Source organism: Mus pahari, chromosome 22 (assembly GCF_900095145.1).
Source record: "Mus pahari chromosome 22, PAHARI_EIJ_v1.1, whole genome shotgun sequence".
In the NCBI taxonomy this organism is placed as follows: Eukaryota; Metazoa; Chordata; class Mammalia; order Rodentia; family Muridae; genus Mus; species Mus pahari.
In genome coordinates, this window is record NC_034611.1 from 18,936,301 (window position 1) to 18,945,081 (window position 8,781).

Sequence of the window (8,781 nt, forward strand, 5' to 3'; positions counted from 1 at the left end):
GTTGAGCAAGTGTTTTTGTAAGATATTAGAGTATCTTTTTAGCATATGCCCAGGAGTGGTATAGCTAGGTGTTGAGGTAGAACTATTCCCAGTTTTCTGAGAAACTACCAAACTGATTTCTAGAGTGCTTGTACAAGTTGGTACTCTCACCACCAATGAAGAAGTGTTCCTCTTACTCCACATCCTCACCAGCATGTGCTATCTCCAACTGACTGGGGTAAGGAAATAGGGAGGGGGCACCTCCAGGATGAGACAGAGATCTGGAAAAAGAGAATCGCCCAAGAATCAATGTAGCTGTAACTCACTACATTGAGGATATGGACCCTGAAGAGGCTACAGGAACCCCAGTGGCATGATAGAGACACCAACCTACCCACAAAATTTTCAACCCCAAATTTATCCAGTCTACAAGAAATGCAGGCACAAGTGATGGAGCAGTGACTGAGGGAATAACTAACCAATAACTGGCCCAACTTGAAACCCACCCCATGGACCAGCACCAATTCCTAACACTATTCATGACACTCTGTTATGCTTGCAGACAGGAGCAAGTTGTCCTTTGAGAGGCTCCACCTAGCAACTGACGCAGACAGATTCAGACACCCACAAACAGGACTAACCAGGACCCTTGGGGCTCTCAGAATCTGAACCACCAACCAAAGAACACACACGGAATAAATCTAGACCTCCCTGCACATATGTAGCCGATGTGAACCTTGGTCTTCCTGTGGGTCCTGGAAAGCTGGAACAGGGGCTATCCCAAGAGCTGTTGCCTGTACGTACAGAATGATCTAGCTGGGCTGCCTTGTCTGGCCTAAGTGGGAAAGGAAGCACCTAGCCTTGTAGAGACTTGAAATGCCAGGCTGAGGGCATACCCGGGGGCCCCACCTGCTCAGAGGAGAAGGGGAGACGGGATGGGGAAGGGATTGTGGAAGGGAGTGGACAGAAGGGGGCTCAGTGAGTAGGATGTAAAATGAATAAGTAAAAATAAATTAAATAAAAAGTTCTTCCCTCAGATGGTGTTCCAGCACTAAGAGATGAAGTACACACAGGTCCCTAGCCCTAACCCAGAATCTATCTCCAATTGATAACAGCTCACAAAGGAAAACTTAGTTTTCTCCAACAAAGTCTCACTTTTGAGGGCAGGCTCCATGTCCAGCAGTAGATGACCAACAAGAAATTAACTCAATGGCATTTGGGGAGGTTCCTGACTCAAAATGATTTGTCTGGGCATTAATTTTTTTGTTCTTTCTTTCCTTTTTTCATTCATTCAACCATCCATCCATCCATTCTTTCTTTCTTTCTATTTTCCTTTGTTTGTTTGTTTTTTCTTTTAGTTTTTGATGATCTAAAAGCTCTTGACTTGTAACAAGAAAGGATAACGTTGTCTATTCATGGACGGTTTTAGAGATTCACATATCCAGCGTTAAGAATGTTACACCAAAACCGTTTACTCCTTGCATTCCAAGATGTTAAGTCTGTGAAACTGCCACTGGGAACAATGTCTTAAATTTCTGAATCTGATCCCAGATTGCCTGAGGGTCTGATATCTATAGTTTGGGTACTGTTTAAGTATGTGTCCTGAGGCTTTATAAATTGAAAGCTTGCTCCTTCCTCACAGTGGTCTTTTTCCATTGATATGATATAATAATAATAATCCAGAAAAAAACAACTTAATGGAGAAAGGGTTTGTCTTGGATTATAATTACAAAGGGATGCCATGGTAGTTTAAATGAAAATAGAACCCATAGTCTCATATATTTGAACGATTGCTCTCTAATTGGTGGGAATGACTAGAAGGTATGGCCTTATTAGAGGAGGTGTCTCATTGGGGGTAGGCTTTGAAGTTTTAAAACCCCACACTGTGCTCAAAATGTGCCCCCCATGTGTGTGTGCATGTGTGTGTATCTTTCTGTGTGTATGTATGTATGTGTATATGTGTCTGTTTTCTCCTCCCCTTCTCTCTGTCTGTTTCTTGCTCTCTCTCTCTCTCTCTCTCTCTCTCTCTCTCTCTCTCTCTCTCTCTCTCTCTNTGTGTGTGTGTGTGTGTGTGTGTGTCTTGCTCTCTCTGTCTCTCTCTGTCTCTCTCTCTGTGTGTCTCTCTCTGTCTCTGTGTGTGTGTCTTTCTCCCTCTCTGTCTCTCTGTCTGTCTCTGTGTGAGTGTTTGTGTGTCTTGCTCTGTCTCCCTGTCTCTGTCTCTTGCTCTCTCCCTGCCTCATTCATGCTTGTGGTTGAAATATAAACTCTGAGCTGCTGCTCCAGTGTCACCCCTGACGGCTGGCTGCCATGCTCTTGGCTATGATGGTCATGGACTACTCTCTGGAACCAGGAGCCCAAAATCAAATGCTCTCTTTTATAAGTTGCCTTGGTTATGATGTCTCTTTGCAGTCATAGAAAAGTAAGACAGATGTGTCACGGAAGGGAAGATGAGGCAACAGGAAGGAAAAGCATGGTGGCAGGAACAGGAGACTGGCAGGTCACATTTTGGTCACCATCCGAAAACAGAGAGAGAGTTAACGGAAAAGAGACCCAAGTTACAAAGCCCCAAATCCCACACCATTAACCCACTTCCTTCAGAGAGGTGCCACCCCCAAATGTTGCACAATTTTCCAGATAATACAACTAGTTGGGGAGCTAGTGTTCAAATACACAAATCTATGTGAGGACATTTACCATTCAAACCATAGTAATTGTGATATCAGGAGACAGAGTGAGTGGTGTAGTGAAACTTTTAAGATGTGAAGATTAATGGAATGTGACTCTGTCATTGAAGATACTACCTTTCAAGAGATTAAGGAGTTCTTTTGGACCCCAGCTTCATCCCATAGAGTTGGTAATGAAACAATTAGACTAGCTCTGATCTTTCTGAATCTCTGTCTCTCAGCATGTGACCTCTTTCTCTTCTATACATTCTCACATGATGCTGTCTACCATGATGCGATGCAGTGTGGTCAGGGAGTGGGCCTTCAATAGAGTTAGCACCATGCTCTTTGCACTTTGGGTATCCAGGTATTCAGCCCAAGGCATCTTCTCACTGCCATGTAGAAATGAGCCATTATAAGTGGTGAATGAGCTTTCTTGTATTCGATATGACTTTGAATATTATCAGTTAGTGTCTGAAGACAGTCCCTAAGATCATTAAGAAAAATACAAATACAGTATGACCCAGCAGTGAATCAAACTATGTGCTTATTTGAACTGAGTTTTACACATTATGAAACAATGAGACAATTAATGATAAAGTATACCAGACAGTAAAGTGCTTCCTAAATGTAAAGGAGTGTTTTATAATTTTAAATGGTAGCATATCCACAGATTCAAGTCATACCTAAGGCAAGTCTTTACTTGTTGACGATTTAGACACTGCCCTGTGAGTTACTGCCCACAGTAAGGTTTCATTTAGCTTCACAATAATTATGCTATAAAATTGCTGTCCAAAAGGTCTAACTTTGGCAATATCATAAACTTTAATGAATAAGTATAGTTTATGGTCTGCTCAGGAAACATTAATGAAATCTCTACTTCCTGCAAGCACTCTTCTTGGTTCTCAAGGAGTTCCTGTTGCTCTGGAAGGAGAAAGATGAGCATACAGCACAGTGTGCTACCTCCTGCGTTTGCCAACAGATGTTGAGGACAGGGATTCAGTCATCACCGCCCTATGTGCACCATATGAGTCAACGAATCCATGTTTGCAAAGGTATACCGATGAGGATGTTGCTCAACCTTGTTTCACATGTGAGAGTAAGAGTGACTTAGTGCTTAAGCATCAATGAAAACGGAACTCGTACTTAAGCTGTTCTATTTAGCTTAGTGTCTCACTGACGCAGAATACTTGATGAAGGCAACTCAAGGAAGGGAGGGCTTATCCCTGGCTCACAGTTCTAGGGAATGTAATCCATCATCAAGAACATACAATGCTGGCTGACAAAGCAACGTGAAAAGTGAGATTTTGGTGACCTGAGTTGGCTACATCCTTAGCAGAAGTTGCTGCCTTCTGGTCCCGGGGAACTTCCTTGAAAAGGTTGTCTGAAGCCCTTGCCAGCTGTGCCTCCAAGGCCACAATAATCAGTACTCTGTCCGCTGTCTCAAATATTGATTCCCAAGGACTTGCCTCCTTTGTTCTGGCTCCTCCTAAGGAATCAGATCTCTCCTGCGTGTAGTTCTCTTAGGAGAGAACTTTAGGCTTCATGTTCCTCAGTTTTAGCTGGTTCATCACTTATGAGTTTCAAAGAAGAGAGACAGAGGAAGACAACCCCTGAGGATGGGTACTTCAGATATTTTTAGTTGGTGATAAATCTGAGACTGAAGTACCAGGAGCTCAAGATGGCTGGCCGTCAAAACAAAACTATCAGCAACCCAGATGATGCCCTGCTGGTCATGGGGCTGCAATGATTTCATTCAAGTGAACTGAGTGTATTTTACTGAAAATTAATTTTTTACAAGAATCACCTGGAAGCTTTAAAAAGTACATTATGTCCTACCAAGACCAGAAAAATCTTAATTTCTGACTTGACATGCATTAAAGATGAATATGTGACTATACATATTTAGCGTACATTTGACATATATTAAAGATATACACACACATGAGCACTCATATACACATACCTATTTTTAAAAGTCCAGTGGTACAGGTAATATACTAAGAAACATTATGGAGTAAACAAGATTCAAAGGAGAAATCAGAAGCGTCCACGTAAATTTATTCTTTTAATAGGTTGCAGATTGCAATTGCGTGGCCAGGCTTTCTTTCCGTGATTTCTTGGTCCTTCATAAAGCCATCTCAAGGCAATACAGAGTCCTAAGAATAGAGATCCTGGCAGTACATCAGTGTCAACTTGTACATAGGAAGTCTACCCTGTCAACATCAGGAACTTGTCTCGAGAATAAATATTTATAAATTCTAAACAATGAGGTCTGATTGACGTCTCATAGTCAAAATGAGCTGGAGAGAAAATGACTCACTGTCCTGATTGTTTGCATTAAGCACTCTGAAGTAATATATTGCAATATATATTCTGTAGTTCAAAATATTACTTCCTCGAAACTAAGACATCCTGAAAGAGCAAAGTTCATTTTGCTAAATCATTTTCTTTTCATGTGTCAGTTGTAATCAGGGCCTCTTATGATTTTAGATACACTACACAATCTTTATTCAATATTTAGAAAAGGAAAAATTTGCCATGATCTCATTGTTAACATTTTTGGCTTATTCGCATCTGGTGCTTTTAAATTATATATACACACATAGAATTTTTCTTCTTTTCTTTCTTCTTATGTTTACGAAATCATGCTGGAAAGGCTAAGCAAATGTAACTGTAAATTACTTGTATGCATTCTTTGTATACATACCATATATATTATATATGATTTAATAGTTCTATATTTAAGTAAACTTATTAAAAATGCTTAAGAAAATAGAATGTACTCTCTGATGCTTTGTTATTTTCTTTTTCATTGATCCATGAATAATCTTGGTTACATCTGAACCTGGCCATCCATCATCCACCTCTGAACACTCAATGATGTATATGTAGTAGTTAAACTCTAGCACTGTTCTATTTTGCTTTCTGTTGCTGTGATAAACACCATGAGCAAAAGCAACTAGGGGAGGAAGGGGTTTATTTGGCTAACACATTACAGTCTTTCATTGAGAGACGGCAAGGCAGGAACATGGAGGCAGGAACTGAAGACCATGAATGAAAGCTGCTCACAGGCTTGCTTAGCTTGATTTCTTTTATAGGCCATGGCCACACACATCTAGAAGTGGTACCTTCCTCATCAGTTAGCCGTAAAACCAAAAATGTCCTGTACAAGCATACTTGCAGGTCAATCTAATGAGGGGATTCCTCAAGATTCTTTCCTCCCAGGTGTCTCTAGTTTATGTCAAGTTACAAAACTCACCAACACAAGCACTTTTCTCCACATGCCACATACCGATCTTTCCTCATGCAGCTCCTTTTGATGTGGTACATCTCCACCCGACTGACCTTTCCCTTTGTTGAACTTCCCTTGCTCTTCCTACTAGTCCTTGTTCCCTGATCATCTCCTTCAACAGTGGACCAGATGTACAGTCCATGCCTATGATTCCAAAGTGTCATTTCCCATGACATCATGTCTCCCCATCCAGAGCCAGGATATCTGTCTGAGTCAACATGTACATATTACTCAGATTCAGCCTTCATGTGGCAGAACAGGTTCTGGGTAAGCCCACAGGGTTCTCAGCAATGTCAGAGTCCACTCGAGACTTATATACCATTCCAAACTCTGCCCTCCTTCACCTCTCTGGCTTCTGCTTCTTGTACTTAGCAGATGCCGTTTCTTCCTACATCACAGTAGGACAGTGTTGTTGAACTCCTTCATTTCCTTCTGTGTCACAGTAATGAGTACACACTCTTCTGAACCCATGCTTATTTCTCTGTTGTCTTCCCTTGATGGGGAAATGCTTCTCCTGTAAAGACGCTGTCCCTTGCCCCTGCACCAGCACTTTACACTAACAGATATCATTTCCCCAATGTTTCCTTGGCTCCCCTTCTCCTAGTCCTTCCTTCGCACCAGTGGTTCCAAAGCTGGATGTGTTTTAGGGTCCTCAAGAAAGCTCCCATCAGTTGAATCAGACCTTGGCCATGTAGACAGGATCACTGCTTTGGGCCCGGAGCTGAAACATGTGGACTTCACCATCTGAATGTAATCTGTTCTTCAGTACATGAGGACCCTTTCCACTTCCTTCCTACCTGTTCCACTTATAACCAGTTTTCTCAGGAACAGCTATTTCCACCCATTGCCTCCTTCATTACTGCCTTACCACTATGACAATTCTTTTGTTTGTTTGTTTGTTTATTTTTTCGAGACAGGGTTTCTCTATATAGCCCTGGCTGTCCTGAAACTCACTTTGTAGACCAGGCTGGCCTCGAACTCAGAAATCTGCCTGCCTGGTCTATGACAATTCTTATGAATTGCTGCCTAGTCCGTACTTTGACTTGTGTTCCTAAAACTAAGAGCTTCTCTACCGTGGGCAGTTTCTTTCATATGTCATTGTCTTCCATGACTTTTGTTACCACAGCTAGCCTGGTAACAAATGAGTGTACTTAAAGTTGCAACCCCGTGGTGCTACATGCCATTCTGAACACCATATTTCAAAAAAAACAACTATAAAGTGCTTTTGTGAAATAAAAGGAGCATACCTCATAAGTACAAAGCCAAAGAAAGTTAAACGTGTCAACACATGGTAAGCTTTAATGTTCTACTGAGCAAACATGGATTCTTTTCAAAGGTTTGTTCTCAACACATTGCTTAACACAGCTCTGTGATATTTGCTTTTGTAACTACAGAACACTCTTTCCTTCCTCAGAGCTTTCCCTACCCAAGCTATCTTCTATTAGCAGCTGTCAGCAACCAAGAAAATGTTAGGTGGTATTTAAGTATGCTATATAAAGAGAGGGTTTCCATACCATATTCCCCCAAGATCCCAAACTGCCATAGCCCCAGTAGAATCCACCACTGAACACAGAAGCAAGCTCAAAGCATGAAAGAAGCCTCAAGATGCCTCCTCGTGGAAGAACACAGGGTAACTGTGGCTACTGGGTATGGGGGCAAGGAAAAGGCTAGGAGGTGAGTGTGCACAGTAAAATCTTACTGTTTGGGGCTTAAAATGAGGCATACAAAAGATGAAAACAAACTGAAATGATACATACAGACACAGTAGAACATGAAGCACTTATATCTGTCATTACAGTAAAGTAAACAAACTAGATATGCCTGTTGAAAGCAAATATTAACAGATGTATGCTATTTACAAAGGACACACCTAAATATATGGGACAGATACAAAGGTCAAAATAAAAGGATAGTAATAACATGGCAGAAAGTTACTAACCTACAGATGGCTGATGTCCTTCTGGTGGTGTTAAGACAACATGATGGTTTCCATAGCTGAATAGTAATAAAAATTTCAAGTCACTAAACATGGAATAAAACCTTTAAAATATGTGAGAGCAAAATAAACACAGTAGTATTGAGAAATTTGCCATCATAATGGGAAGTTCAAATTCTCCTCATTATTGAAGAAGACAAAAAATAAGTCACTTAGTTAGGGTTTGCACTGCTGTGATGAAACACCATGACCAAAAATTTGGGAAGGAGAGGATATATTTGACTTACACTTCTGCACTGTAGTCCATCACTGAAGGAAATTAGGACAGGAACCAAACAGAGCAGAAGCTGGAGGTAGGAGCTGATGCAGAGGCCGTGGAGGGCTGCAGCTCCTCTTGGCTTGCTCAACCTGCTTTCTTATAGAACCCAGGACCACCAGCCCAGGGATGGAACTACCCAGAACGGGTTGAGCTCTCCACCATAAATCACTTATTTAAAAAAATGTCTTAAGTCAGATCTCATGGAGGCATCTTCTCAGTTGAGGTTTCCTCCTTTCAGATAACTCGAATATGTGTGTCAGGTTGACATAAAACTAGCCAGCACAATAAAGACAGACCTAATTTCAGAAACAATCAATTTGAGTGGGTGAGCTTTAAATCACCTAACAGGTACAAGTTAAACAGCTAAAAGTTAAAGAGGCAATCACATTAAATCTGAATATATCTGGAACCAAGGTGGCCTGTTGGTACACCTGTAAAGGTGTCACTTTGAAGGCTGCACAGTTGAGTGCTAGGAGCCCAGGGCCAGCAGGACTGCAGAGGAGACCCTGTCTCAAAGAGGGCTAAAATTATTCAAGGACCAAATTTATATATATATATATATATATATATATATATATATATATATATA